A 16294-nucleotide genomic window follows, 5' to 3' on the forward strand; every position below is an offset into this window, starting at 1 on the left:
TGTGAGAAATTACTCCCATGGAGAAAAGTCCGAATGGTGCTTGTTGTATTCAATCCCGATGCAATTTCTGTGTTTCATCAACACTCTGAAGGACCACAGATTACACAATACCTCCATATGTGCTTCGGATACTTTTACTGGTCTTCCAGGGAACGATCAAAGCGTAGACATGTTTAAACCCTACTCCTATGTAGAAAAGTTCGCATTGTGCCTGTTGTATTCAATCCCGATGCAATTTTTGTGTTTCATAAACACTCTGAAGGTCCACAGATTACAGAATGCCACCAGATGTGCTTCGGAAACTACTACTCGTCTTCCAGGAATCGATCGTAGCGCAGACAGTTTGAGACATTACTCCCATGGAGAAAAGCCCGCATGGTGTCTGTTGTATTCAATCCCGATGCATTTTCTGTGTCTCATTAACACTCTGAAAGTCCACAGATTACAGAACGCCTCCACATGTACTTCGGAAACTACCACTGGTGTTCCAGGGAACGAACAAGGCATAGACAGTTTGAGACATTACTCCCATGGAGAAAAGTAAGCATGGTGACTGTTGTATTCAATCATGATGCAATTTCTGTGTTTCATCAACACTCTGAAGGTCCACAGATTACAGAAAGCCTCCAGATGTGCTTCGGAAACTACTACTGGTCTTCCAGATAACGATCAAAGCGTAGACAGTGTGAGGCAGTACTCCCATGGAGAAAAGTCCGCATGGTGCTTGTTGTATTCAATCCCGATGCAATTTCTGTGTTTCGTCAACACTCTGATGGACCACAGATTACACAATACTTCCATATGTGCTTCGGAAACTTTTACTGGTCGTCCAGGGAACGATCAAAGCGTAGACATGTTTAGACCCTACTCCCTTGTAGAAAAGTCCGTATGGTGCCTGTAGTATTCAATCCCGATGCAATTTCTGTGTTTCATCAACACTCTGATAGTCCACAGATTACAGAATGCCTCCAGATGTGCTTCGGAAACTACTACTGGTCTTCAAGTCAACGATCCAATCGATGACAGTATGAGAAATTACTCCCATATAGAAAAGTCCTAATGGTGCCGGTTGTATTCAATCCCGAAGCAATTTCTGTGTTTCATCAAAACTCTGAAGGTCCGCAGATTACAGAACGGCTCCACATGTGCTTCGTAAACTACTACTGGTCTTCCAGGGAACGGTCACAGCGAAGACAGTTTGAGACATTTCAGCCATATAGAAAAGTCTGAATTGTGCCTGTTGTATTCAATCCCGATGCAATTTCTGTGTTTCATCAACACTTTGAAGGTCCACAGATTACAGAATGCATCCAGATTTGCTTCGTAAACTACTACTGGTCTTCCGGGGAACGATCAAAGCGTAGACTGCTTGAGATATTACTCCAGTGGGGAAAAGTCGGCATGGTGCCTGTTGAATCTCGATGCAATTTCTGTGTTTCATCAACACTCTGAAGGTCAACAGATTACAGAATGCCGCTAGATTTGCTTCGGAAAGTTACTACTGGTCTTCCAGGAATCGATCAAATCGTAGAGTGTTTGAGACATTACTCCCATTTAGAAAAGCACCCATTGTGCCTGTTGTAATCAATCCCGATACAATTTCTGTGTTTTATCAACAATCTGATAGTCCACAGATTACAGAATGCCTCCAGATGTGCATCGGAAACTACTACTGGTCTTCCAGGAATCGATCAAATAGTAGAGTGTTTGAGACATTACTCCCATGGAGAAAAGACCGCATGGTTTCTGTTATATGCAAACCCGATTGCAATTGCTTTGTTTCATCAACACTCTGTATGTCCACAGATTACAGAATGCCTCCAGATGGGCTTCGGAAACTTCTCCTGGTCTTCCAGGGAACGATCAAAGCGTTGAAAGCTTGACACTTTACTCCCATGGAGGAAAGTGCGCATGGTGACTGTTGTATTCAATCCCGATGCAGTTTCTGTGTTTCATCAACACTTTGAAGGTCCATAGATTACAGAAGGCCTCCAGATGTGCTTCGGAAACTGCTACTGGTCTTCCAGGGAACGACCAATGCGTAGACTATTTGAGACATTACTCCCATGGAGAAAAGTCCGCATGGTGCCTTGCGTTTTCAATCGCGTTGCAATTTCTGTGTCTCATCAATACTATGAAGCTCCACAGATTACAGAATGCCTCCAGATGTGCTTCGGAAACTACTACTGGTCTTCCTGATAACAATCAAAGCGTAGACAGTGTGAGAAATTACTCCCATGGAGAAAAGTCTGAATGGTGTTTGTTGTATTCAATCCCGATGCAATATCTGTGTTTCATCAACACTCTGAAGGACCACAGATTACACTATACCTCCAAATGTGCTTCGGGTACTTTTACTGGGCTTCCAGGGAACAATCAAAGCGTAGATATGTTTAGACCCTACTCCCTTGTAGAAAAGTCTGCATGGTGCCTGTTGTATACAATCGCAATGCAATTTCTGTGTTTCATCAACACTCTGAAGGTCCACAGAATACAGAATGCCTCCAGATGTGCTTCGGAAACTACTACTGGTCTTCCAGGAATCGATCGTAGCGTAGACAGTTTAAGACATTACTCCCATGGTGAAAAGTAAACAGGGTGCCTCTTGTATTCAATCCCGACGCAATATATGTGTTTCATAATCACTCTGAAAGTACACAGATTACAGAACTCCTCCACATGTACTTCGGAAACTACTACTGGTATTCCAGGGAACGATCAAAGCGTAGACAGTTTGAGACATTACTCCCATGGAGAAAAGTCCGCATGGTGCCTGTTGTATTGAATCACGATGCAATTTCTGTGTTTCATCAACACTCTGAAGGTCCACAGATTACAGAATGCCTAAAGATGGGCTTCGGAAACTACTACTGGTCTTCCAGATAACAATCAAAGCGTAGGCAGTGTGAGAAACTACTCCCATGGAGAAAAGTCCGCATGGTGCTTGTTGTATTCAATCCCGATGCAATTTCTGTGTTTCATCAACACTCTGAAGGTCCACAGATGACAGAACGCCTACACATGTGTTTCGGAAACTTCTACTGGTCTTCCAGATAACGATAAAAGCGTAGACAGTTTGAGTCATTACTCCCGTGGAGAAAAGTCCCCATGGTGCCTCTTGTATTCAATCCCGATGCAATTTCCGTGTTTCATCAACACTCTGATGGTCCACAGATTACAGAAAGCCTCCACATGTGCTTCAGAAACTACTACTGGTCTTACAGCGAACGATCAAATCGTAGACAGTTTGAGACATTACTCCCATGGAGAAAAGTTCGCATGGTGCCTTTTGCATTCAATCCCGATCCAATTTCTGTGTTTCATCAATACTCTGAAGGTCCACAGATTACAGAATGCCTCCAGATGTGCTTCGGAAACTACTACTGGTCTTCCAGATAACAATCAAAGCGTAGACAGTGTGAGAAATTACTCCCATGGAGAAAAGTCCCCATGGTGCTTGTTGTATTCAATCCCGATACAATTTCTGTGTTTCATCAACACTCTGTAGGACCACAGATTACACAATACCTCCATATGTGCTTCGGATAGTTTTACTGGTCTTCCAGGGAACGATCATATCGTAGACATGTTTAGACCCTACTCCTTTGTAGAAAAGTCCGCATGGTGCTTGTTGTATTCAATCCCGATGCAATTTTTGTGTTTCATAAACACTCTGAAGGTCCACAGATTACAGAATGCCTCCAGATGGGCTTCGGAAACTACTCCTGGTCTTCCAGGGAACCATCAAAGCGTAGAAAGCTTGACACTTTACTCCCATGGAGGAAAGTGCGCATGGTGACTGTTGTATTGAATAAAGATGCAATTTTTGAGTTTCATCAACACTCGGAAGCTCCACAGATTACTGAATGCCAACAGATTTGCATCGGAAACTACTACTGGTCTTCCAGGGAACGATCAAAGCGATGAAAGTTTGAGACATTACTCCAATGGAGAAATGTCCGCATGGTGCCTGTTGTATTCAATACCGATGCAATTTCTGTGTTTCATCAACACTCTGATAGTCCACAGATTACAGAATGCCTCCAGATGTGCTTCGGAAACTACTACTGGTCTTCAAGTCAACGATCCAATCGATGACAGTGTGAGAAATTACTCCCATATAGAAAAGTCCTAATGGTGCCGGTTGTATTCAATCCCGAAGCAATTTCTGTGTTTCATCAAAACTCTGAAGGTCCGCAGATTACAGAACGGCTCCACATGTGCTTCGTAAACTACTACTGGTCTTCCAGGGAACGGTCACAGCGAAGACAGTTTGAGACATTTCAGCCATATAGAAAAGTCTGAATTGTGCCTGTTGTATTCAATCCCGATGCAATTTCTGTGTTTCATCAACACTTTGAAGGTCCACAGATTACAGAATGCATCCAGATTTGCTTCGTAAACTACTACTGGTCTTCCGGGGAACGATCAAAGCGTAGACTGCTTGAGATATTACTCCAGTGGGGAAAAGTCGGCATGGTGCCTGTTGAATCTCGATGCAATTTCTGTGTTTCATCAACACTCTGAAGGTCAACAGATTACAGAATGCCGCTAGATTTGCTTCGGAAAGTTACTACTGGTCTTCCAGGAATCGATCAAATCGTAGAGTGTTTGAGACATTACTCCCATTTAGAAAAGCACCCATTGTGCCTGTTGTAATCAATCCCGATACAATTTCTGTGTTTTATCAACAATCTGATAGTCCACAGATTACAGAATGCCTCCAGATGTGCATCGGAAACTACTACTGGTCTTCCAGGAATCGATCAAATAGTAGAGTGTTTGAGACATTACTCCCATGGAGAAAAGACCGCATGGTTTCTGTTATATGCAAACCCGATTGCAATTGCTTTGTTTCATCAACACTCTGTATGTCCACAGATTACAGAATGCCTCCAGATGGGCTTCGGAAACTTCTCCTGGTCTTCCAGGGAACGATCAAAGCGTTGAAAGCTTGACACTTTACTCCCATGGAGGAAAGTGCGCATGGTGACTGTTGTATTCAATCCCGATGCAGTTTCTGTGTTTCATCAACACTTTGAAGGTCCATAGATTACAGAAGGCCTCCAGATGTGCTTCGGAAACTGCTACTGGTCTTCCAGGGAACGACCAATGCGTAGACTATTTGAGACATTACTCCCATGGAGAAAAGTCCGCATGGTGCCTTGCGTTTTCAATCGCGTTGCAATTTCTGTGTCTCATCAATACTATGAAGCTCCACAGATTACAGAATGCCTCCAGATGTGCTTCGGAAACTACTACTGGTCTTCCTGATAACAATCAAAGCGTAGACAGTGTGAGAAATTACTCCCATGGAGAAAAGTCTGAATGGTGTTTGTTGTATTCAATCCCGATGCAATATCTGTGTTTCATCAACACTCTGAAGGACCACAGATTACACTATACCTCCAAATGTGCTTCGGGTACTTTTACTGGGCTTCCAGGGAACAATCAAAGCGTAGATATGTTTAGACCCTACTCCCTTGTAGAAAAGTCTGCATGGTGCCTGTTGTATACAATCGCAATGCAATTTCTGTGTTTCATCAACACTCTGAAGGTCCACAGAATACAGAATGCCTCCAGATGTGCTTCGGAAACTACTACTGGTCTTCCAGGAATCGATCGTAGCGTAGACAGTTTAAGACATTACTCCCATGGTGAAAAGTAAACAGGGTGCCTCTTGTATTCAATCCCGACGCAATATATGTGTTTCATAATCACTCTGAAAGTACACAGATTACAGAACTCCTCCACATGTACTTCGGAAACTACTACTGGTATTCCAGGGAACGATCAAAGCGTAGACAGTTTGAGACATTACTCCCATGGAGAAAAGTCCGCATGGTGCCTGTTGTATTGAATCACGATGCAATTTCTGTGTTTCATCAACACTCTGAAGGTCCACAGATTACAGAATGCCTAAAGATGGGCTTCGGAAACTACTACTGGTCTTCCAGATAACAATCACAGCGTAGGCAGTGTGAGAAACTACTCCCATGGAGAAAAGTCCGCATGGTGCTTGTTGTATTCAATCCCGATGCAATTTCTGTGTTTCATCAACACTCTGAAGGTCCACAGATGACAGAACGCCTACACATGTGTTTCGGAAACTTCTACTGGTCTTCCAGATAACGATAAAAGCGTAGACAGTTTGAGTCATTACTCCCGTGGAGAAAAGTCCCCATGGTGCCTCTTGTATTCAATCCCGATGCAATTTCCGTGTTTCATCAACACTCTGATGGTCCACAGATTACAGAAAGCCTCCACATGTGCTTCAGAAACTACTACTGGTCTTACAGCGAACGATCAAATCGTAGACAGTTTGAGACATTACTCCCATGGAGAAAAGTTCGCATGGTGCCTTTTGCATTCAATCCCGATCCAATTTCTGTGTTTCATCAATACTCTGAAGGTCCACAGATTACAGAATGCCTCCAGATGTGCTTCGGAAACTACTACTGGTCTTCCAGATAACAATCAAAGCGTAGACAGTGTGAGAAATTACTCCCATGGAGAAAAGTCCCCATGGTGCTTGTTGTATTCAATCCCGATACAATTTCTGTGTTTCATCAACACTCTGTAGGACCACAGATTACACAATACCTCCATATGTGCTTCGGATAGTTTTACTGGTCTTCCAGGGAACGATCATATCGTAGACATGTTTAGACCCTACTCCTTTGTAGAAAAGTCCGCATGGTGCTTGTTGTATTCAATCCCGATGCAATTTTTGTGTTTCATAAACACTCTGAAGGTCCACAGATTACAGAATGCCACGAGATGTGCTTCGGAAACTACTAATGGTCTTCCAGGAATCGATCGTAGCGCAGACAGTTTGAGACATTACTGCCATGGGGAAAAGTACGCATGGTGCCTGTTGTATTCAATCCCGATGCATTTTCTGTATTTCATAAACACTCTGAAAGTCCACAGATTACAGAACGCCTCCACATGTACTTCGGAAACTACCACTGGTATTCCAGGGAACGAACAAAGCGTAGACAGTTTGAGACATTACTCCCATGGAGAAAAGTAAGCATGGTGACTGTTGTATTCAATCGTGATGCAATTTCTGTGTTTCATCAACACTCTGAAGGTCCACAGATTACAGAAAGCCTCCAGATGTGCTTCGGACACTACTACTGGTCTTCCAGATAACGATCAAAGCGTAGACAGTGTGAGACAGTACTCCCATGGAGAAAAGTCCGCATGGTGCTTGTTGTTTTCAATCCCGATGCAATTTCTGTGTTTCATCAACACTCTGATGGACCACAGATTACACAATACCTCCATATGTGCTTCGGAAACTTTTACTGGTCGTCCAGGGAACGATCAAAGCGTAGACATGTTTAGACCCTACTCCCTTGTAGAAAAGTCCGCATGGTGCCGGTAGTATTCAATCCCGATGCAATTTCTGTGTTTCATCAACACTCTGAAGATCCACAGATTACAGAATGCCTCCAGATGTGCTTCGGAAACTACTATTGGCCTTCCAGGAATCGATCGTAACGTAGACAGTTTGAGACATTACTCCCATGGAGGAAAGTAGGCATGGTGCCTGTTGTATTAAATCCCAATGCAATTGCTGTGTTTCATCAACACTCTGTAAGTCCACAGATTACAGAATGCCTCCAGATGGGCTTCTGAAACTACTGCTGGTCTTCCAGGGAACGATCAAAGCGTAGAAAGCTTGGCACTTTACTCCCATTGAGGAAAGTGCGCATGGTGACTGTTGTATTCAATCCTGATGCAATTTCTGTGTTTCATCAACACTCTGATAGTCCACAGATTACAGAATGCCTTCAGATGGGCTTCAGAAACTACTACTGGTCCTCTAGGGAACGATCAAGGCGTAGACTGTTTGAGACAATACTCCCATGGAGAAAAGTCCGCATGGTGCCTGTTGTATTGAATAAAGATGCAATTTTTGAGTTTCATCAACACTCGGAAGCTCCACAGATTACTGAATGCCAACAGATTTGCATCGGAAACTACTACTGGTCTTCCAGGGAACGATCAAAGCGATGAAAGTTTGAGACATTACTCCAATGGAGAAATGTCCGCATGGTGCCTGTTGTATTCAATACCGATGCAATTTCTGTGTTTCATCAACACTCTGATAGTCCACAGATTACAGAATGCCTCCAGATGTGCTTCGGAAACTACTACTGGTCTTCAAGTCAACGATCCAATCGATGACAGTGTGAGAAATTACTCCCATATAGAAAAGTCCTAATGGTGCCGGTTGTATTCAATCCCGAAGCAATTTCTGTGTTTCATCAACACTCTGAAGGTCCGCAGATTACAGAACGGCTCCACATGTGCTTCGTAAACTACAACTGGTCTTCCAGGGAACGGTCACAGCGAAGACAGTTTGAGACATTTCAGACATATAGAAAAGTCTGAATTGTGCCTGTTGTATTCAATCCCGATGCAATTTCTGTGTTTCATCAACACTTTGAAGGTCCACAGATTACAGAATGCATCCAGATTTGCTTCGTAAACTACTACTGGTCTTCCGGGGAACGATCAAAGCGTAGACTGCTTGAGATATTACTCCAGTGGGGAAAAGTCGGCAAGGTGCCTGTTGAATCTCGATGCAATTTCTGTGTTTCATCAACACTCTGAAGGTCAACAGATTACAGAATGCCGCTAGATTTGCTTCGGAAAGTTACTACTGGTCTTCCAGGAATCGATCAAATCGTAGAGTGTTTGAGACATTACTCCCATTTAGAAAAGCACCCATTGTGCCTGTTGTAATCAATCCCGATACAATTTCTGTGTTTTATCAACAATCTGATAGTCCACAGATTACAGAATGCCTCCAGATGTGCATCGGAAACTACTACTGGTCTACAGGAATCGATCAAATAGTAGAGTGTTTGAGACATTACTCCCATGGAGAAAAGACCGCATGGTTCCTGTTATATGCAAACCCGATTGCAATTGCTGTGTTTCATCAACACTCTGTATGTCCACAGATTACAGAATGCCTCCAGATGGGCTTCGGAAACTTCTCCTGGTCTTCCAGGGAACGATCAAAGCGTTGAAAGCTTGACACTTTACTCCCATGGAGGAAAGTGCGCATGGTGACTGTTGTATTCAATCCCGATGCAGTTTCTGTGTTTCATCAACACTTTGAAGGTCCATAGATTACAGAATGCCTCCAGATGTGCTTCGGAAACTACTACTGGTCTTCCTGATAACAATCAAAGCGTAGACAGTGTGAGAAATTACTCCCATGGAGAAAAGTCTGAATGGTGCTTGTTGTATTCAATCCCGATGCAATATCAGTGTTTCATCAACACTCTGAAGGACCACAGATTACACTATACCTCCAAATGTGCTTCGGGTACTTTTACTGGGCTTCCAGGGAACAATCAAAGCGTAGATATGTTTAGACGCTACTCCCTTGTAGAAAAGTCTGCATGGTGCCTGTTGTATTCAATCGCAATGCAATTTCTGTGTTTCATCAACACTCTGAAGGTCCACAGATTACAGAATGCCTCCAGATGTGCTTCGGAAACTACTACTGGTCTTCCAGGAATCGATCGTAGCGTAGACAGTTTAAGACATTACTCCAATGGTGAAAAGTAAGCATGGTGCCTCTTGTATTCAATCCCGACGCAATATATGTGTTTCATAAACACTCTGAAAGTATACAGATTACAGAACGCCTCCACATGTACTTCGGAATCTACTACTGGTATTCCAGGGAACGATCAAAGCGTAGACAGTTTGAGACATTACTCCCATGGAGAAAAGTCCGCATGCTGCCTGTTGTATTGAATCACGATGCAATTTCTGTGTTTCATCAACACTCTGAAGGTCCACAGATTACAGAATGCCTAAAGATGTGCTTCGGAAACTACTACTGGTCTTCCAGATAACAATCAAAGCGTAGGCAGTGTGAGAAACTACTCCCATGGAGAAAAGTCCGCATGGTGCTTGTTGTATTCAATACCGATGCAATTTCTGTGTTTCATCAACACTCTGAAGGTCCACAGATGACAGAACGCCTACACATGTGTTTCGGAAACTTCTACTGGTCTTCCAGATAACGATAAAAGCGTAGACAGTTTGAGTCATTACTCCCGTGGAGAAAAGTCCCCATGGTGCCTCTTGAATTCAATCCCGATGCAATTTCCGTGTTTCATCAACACTCTGATGGTCCACAGATTACAGAAAGCCTCCACATGTGCTTCAGAAACTAGTACTGGTCTTACAGCGAACGATCAAATCGTAGACAGTTTGAGACATTACTCCCATGGAGAAAAGTTCGCATGGTGCCTTTTGCATTCAATCCCGATCCAATTTCTGTGTTTCATCAATACTCTGAAGGTCCACAGATTACAGAATGCCTCCAGATGTGCTTCGGAAACTACTACTGGTCTTCCAGATAACAATCAAAGCGTAGACAGTGTGAGAAATTACTCCCATGGAGAAAAGTCCCCATGGGGCTTGTTGTGTTCAATCCCGATGCAATTTCTGTGTTTCATCAACACTCTGTAGGACCACAGATTACACAATACCTCCATATGTGCTTCGGATAGTTTTACTGGTCTTCCAGGGAACGATCATATCGTAGACATGTTTAGACCCTACTCCTTTGTAGAAAAGTCCGCATGGTGCTTGTTGTATTCAATCCCGATGCAATTTTTGTGTTTCATAAACACTCTGAAGGTCCACAGATTACAGAATGCCACGAGATGTGCTTCGGAAACTACTAATGGTCTTCCAGGAATCGATCGTAGCGCAGACAGTTTGAGACATTACTGCCATGGGGAAAAGTACGCATGGTGCCTGTTGTATTCAATCCCGATGCATTTTCTGTGTTTCATAAACACTCTGAAAGTCCACAGATTACAGAACGCCTCCACATGTACTTCGGAAACTACCACTGGTATTCCAGGGAACGAACAAAGCGTAGACAGTTTGAGACATTACTCCCATGGGGAAAAGTAAGCATGGTGACTGTTGTATTCAATCGTGATGCAATTTCTGTGTTTCATCAACACCCTGAAGGTCCACAGATTACAGAAAGCCTCCAGATGTGCTTCGGACACTACTACTGGTCTTCCAGATAACGATCAAAGCGTAGACAGTGTGAGACAGTACTCCCATGGAGAAAAGTCCGCATGGTGCTTGTTGTATTCAATCCCGATGCAATTTCTGTGTTTCATCAACACTCTGATGGACCACAGATTACACAATACCTCCATATGTGCTTCGGAAACTTTTACTGGTCGTCCAGGGAAGGATCAAAGCGTAGACATGTTTAGACCCTACTCCCTTGTAGAAAAGTCCGCATGGTGCCGGTAGTATTCAATCCCGATGCAATTTCTGTGTTTCATCAACACTCTGAAGATCCACAGATTACAGAATGCCTCCAGATGTGCTTCGGAAACTACTACTGGCCTTCCAGGAATCGATCGTAACGTAGACAGTTTGAGACATTACTCCCATGGAGGAAAGTAGGCATGGTGCCTGTTGTATTCAATTCCAATGCAATTGCTGTGTTTCATCAACACTCTGTAAGTCCACAGATTACAGAATGCCTCCAGATGGGCTTCGGAAACTACTCCTGGTCTTCCAGGGAACGATCAAAGCGTAGAAAGCTTGGCACTTTACTCCCATGGAGGAAAGTGCGCATGGTGACTGTTATATTCAATCTGATGCAATTTCTGTGTTTCATCAACACTCTGATAGTCCACAGATTACAGAATGCCTTCAGATGGGCTTCGGAAACTACTACTGGTTCTCCAGGGAACGATCAAGACGTAGACTGTTTGGGACATTACTCCCATGGAGAAAAGTCCGCATGGTGCCTGTTGTATTCAATCCCGATGCAATTTCCGTGTTTCATCAACACTCTGATGGTCCACAGATTACAGAATGCCTAAAGATGTGCTTCGGATACTACTACTGGTCTTCCAGATAACAATCAAAGCGTAGACAGTGTGAGAAATTACTCCCATGGAGAAAAGTCCGAATGGTGCTTGTTGTATTCAAACCCGATGCAATTTCTGCGTTTCATCAACACTCTGAAGGACCACAGATTACACAATACCTCCATATGTGCTTCGGATACTTTTACTGTTCTTCCAGGGAACGATCAAAGCGTAGACATGTTTAAACCCTACTCCTTTGTAGAAAAGTCCGCATGGTGCCTGTTGTATTCAATCCCGATTCAATTTTTGTGTTTCATAAACACTCTGAAGGTCCACAGATTACAGAATGCCACCAGATGTGCTTCGGAAACTACTACTCGTCTTCCAGGAATCGATCGTAGCGCAGACAGTTTGAGACATTACTCCCATGGAGAAAAGCCCGCATGGTGTCTGTTGTATTCAATCCCGATGCATTTTCTGTGTTTCATTAACACTCTGAAAGTCCACAGATTACAGAACGCCTCCACATGTACTTCGGAAACTACCACTGGTATTCCAGGGAACGAACAAGGCATAGACAGTTTGAGACATTACTCCCATGGAGAAAAGTAAGCATGGTGACTGTTGTATTCAATCATGATGCAATTTCTGTGTTTCATCAACACTCTGAAGGTCCACAGATTACAGAAAGCCTCCAGATGTGCTTCGGAAACTACTACTGGTCTTCCAGATAACGATCAAAGCGTAGACAGTGTGAGACAGTACTCCCATGGAGAAAAGTCCGCATGGTGCTTGTTGTATTCAATCCCGATGCAAGTTCTGTGTTTCATCAACACTCTGATGGACCACAGATTACACAATACTTCCATATGTGCTTCGGAAACTTTTACTGGTCGTCCAGGGAACGATCAAAGCGTAGACATGTTTAGACCCTACTCCCTTGTAGAAAAGTCCGTATGGTGCCTGTAGTATTCAATCCCGATGAAATTTCTGTGTTTCATCAACACTCTGAAGATCCACAGATTACAGAATGCCTACAGATGTGCTTCGGAAACTACTACTGGCCCACCAGGAATCGATCGTAACGTAGACAGTTTGAGACATTACTCCCATGGAGGAAAGTGCGCATGGTGACTGTTGTATTCAATCCTGATGCAATTTCTGTGTTTCATCAACACTCTGATAGTCCACAGATTACAGAATGCCTTCAGATGGGCTTCGGAAACAACTACTGCTCCTCCAGGGAACGATCAAGGCGTAGACTGTTTGAGACATTACTCCCATGGAGAAAAGTCCGCATGGTGCCTGTTGTATTGAATAAAGATGCAATTTTTGAGTTCCATCAACACTCTGAAGCTCCACAGATTACTGAATGCCAACAGATTTGCATCGGAAACTACTACTGGTCTTCCAGGGAAAGATCAAAGCGATGAAAGTTTGAGACATTACTCCAATGGAGAAATCTCCGCATGGTGCCTGTTGTATTAAATACCGATGCAATTTCTGTGTTTCATCAACACTCTGACAGTCCACAGATTACAGAATGCCTCCAGAAGTGCTTCGGAAACTACTACTGGTCTTCAAGTTAACGAACCAATCGATGACAGTTTGAGACATTACTCCCATGAAGATATGTCTGCATGGTGCCTGTTGTATTCAATCCCGATGCAATACCTGTGTTTCATCAAAACTTAGAAAGTCCACAGATTACAGAATTCCTGCAGATGTTCTTCGGAAAATTACTACTGATCTTCCAGGAATCGATCATATCGTAGAGTGTTTGAGACATTACTCCCATGGAGAAAAGCCCGCATGGTGTCTGTTGTATTCATTCCCGATGCCATTTCTGTGTTTCATCAGCACGTTGAAGGTCCACAGATTACAGAATGCCTTCAGATGTGCTTCGGTAACTACTACTGGTCTTCCACATAACGATCAAAGCGCATTCAGTTAGAGACATTACTCCCATCTAGAAAAGTCCTAATGGTGCATGTTGTATTCAATCCCGAAGCAATTTCTGTGTTTCATCAACACTCTGAATGTCCGCAGATTACAGAACGGCTCCACATGTGCTTCGTAAACTACTACTGGTCTTCCAGGGAACGCTCACAGCGAAGACAGTTTGAGACATTTCAGCCATATAGAAAAGTCCGCATTGTGCCTGTTGTATTCAATCCCGATGCAATTTCTGTGTTTCATCAACACTTTGAAGGTCCACAGACTACAGAATGCCTCCAGATTTGCTTCGTAAACTACTACTGGTCTTCCGGGGAACGATCAAAGCGTAGACTGTTTGAGATATTACTCCAGTGGGGAAAAGTCGGCATGGTGCCTGTTGAATCTCGATGCAATTTCTGTCTTTCATCAACACTCTGAAGGTCAACAGATTACAGAATGCCGCTAGATTTGCTTCGGAAAATTACTACTGGTCTTCCAGGAATCGATCAAATCGTAGATTGTTTGAGACATTGCTCCCATTTAGAAAAGCCCCCATTGTGCCTGTTGTAATCAATTCCGATACACTTTCTGTGTTTTATCAACACTCTGAAGGTCCACAGATTACAGAACGCCTACACATGTGTTTCGGAAACTTCTACTGGTCTTCCAGATAACGATAAAAGCGTAGACAGTTTGAGTCATTACTCTCGTGGTGAAAAGTTCCCATGGTGCCTCTTGTATTCAATCCCGATGCAATTTCTGTGTTTCATCAACACTCTGACAGTCCACAGATTACAGAATGCCTCCAGATGTGCTTCGGAAACTACTACTTGTCTTCCAGATAACAATCAAAGTGTAGACAGTGTGAGAAGTTACTCCCATGGAGAGAAGTTCCCATGGTGCTTGTTGTATTCAATCCCGATGCTATTTCTGTGTTTCATCAACACTCTGAAGGACCACAGATTACAATATACCTCCATATGTGCTTCGGATACTTTTACTGGTCTTCCAGGGAACGATCAAAGCGTGGACATGTTTAGACCCTACTCCTTTGTAGAAAAGTCCGCATGGTGCCTCTTGTATTCAATCCCGATGCAATTTTTGTGTTTCATAAACACTCTGAAGGTCCACAGATTACAGAATGCCACCAGATGTGCTTCGGAAACTACTACTGGTCTTCCAGGAATCGATCGTAGCGCAGACAGTTTGAGACATTACTCCCATGGAGAAAAGTACGCATGGTGCCTGTTGTATTCAATCCCGATGCAATTTCTGTGTTTCATAAACACTTTGAAAGTCCACAGATTACAGAACGCCTCCACATGTACTTCGGAAACTACCACTGGTATTCCAGGGAACGAACAAAGCGTAGACTGTTTGAGACATTTCTCCCATGGAGAAAAGTCCGCATGGTGCCTTTCGTATTCAATCCCGTTGCAATTTCTTTGTTTCATCAATACTATGAAGCTCCACAGATTACAGAATGCCTCCAGATGTGTTTCGGAAACTACTACTGGTCTTCCAGATAACAATCAAAGCGTAGGCAGTGTGAGAAACTACTCCCATGGAGAAAAGTCCGCATGGTGCTTGTTGTATTCAATCCCGATGCAATTTCTGTGTTTCATCAACACTCTGAAGGTCCACAGATTACAGAACGCCTACACATGTGCTTCGGAAACTTCTACTGGTCTTCCAGATAACGATAAAAGCGTAGACAGTTTGAGTCATTACTCCCGTGGAGAAAAGTCCCCATGGTGCCTCTTGTATTCAATCCCGACGCAATTTCCGTGTTTCATCAACACTCTGATGGTCCACAGATTACAGAACGCCTCCACATGTGCTTCAGAAACTACTACTGGTCTTCCAGCGAACGATCAAAGCGTAGACAGTTTGAGACATTACTCCGATGGAGAAAAGCTCGCATGGCGCCTTTTGCATTCAATCCCGATGCAATTTCTGTGTTTCATCAATACTCTGAAGGTCCACAGATTACAGAATGTCTCCAGATGTGCTTCGGAAACTACTACTGGTCTTCCAGATAAAAATCAAAGCGTAGACAGTGTGAGAAATTACTCCCATGGAGAAATGTCCCCATGGTGCTTGTTGTATTCAATCCCGATGCAATTTCTGTGTTTCATCAACACTCTTAAGGACCACAGATTACACAATAGCTCCATATGTGCTTCGGATACTTTTACTGGTCTTCCAGGGAACGAACAAAGCGTAGACATGTTTAGACTTTACTCCTTTGTAGAAAAGTCCGCATGGTGCCTGTTGTATTCAATCCCGATGCAATTTTTGTGTTTCATAAACACTCTGAAGGTCCACAGATTACAGAATGCCACCAGATGTGCTTCGGAAACTACTACTGGTCTTCCAGGAATCGATCGTAGCGCAGACAGTTTGCGACATTACTCCCATGGAGAAAAGTACGCATGGTGCCTGTTGTATTCAATCCCGATGCA

The sequence above is a fragment of the Schistocerca gregaria genome, chromosome 3, assembly GCF_023897955.1.
Source record: "Schistocerca gregaria isolate iqSchGreg1 chromosome 3, iqSchGreg1.2, whole genome shotgun sequence".
Taxonomy (NCBI): domain Eukaryota; kingdom Metazoa; phylum Arthropoda; class Insecta; order Orthoptera; family Acrididae; genus Schistocerca; species Schistocerca gregaria.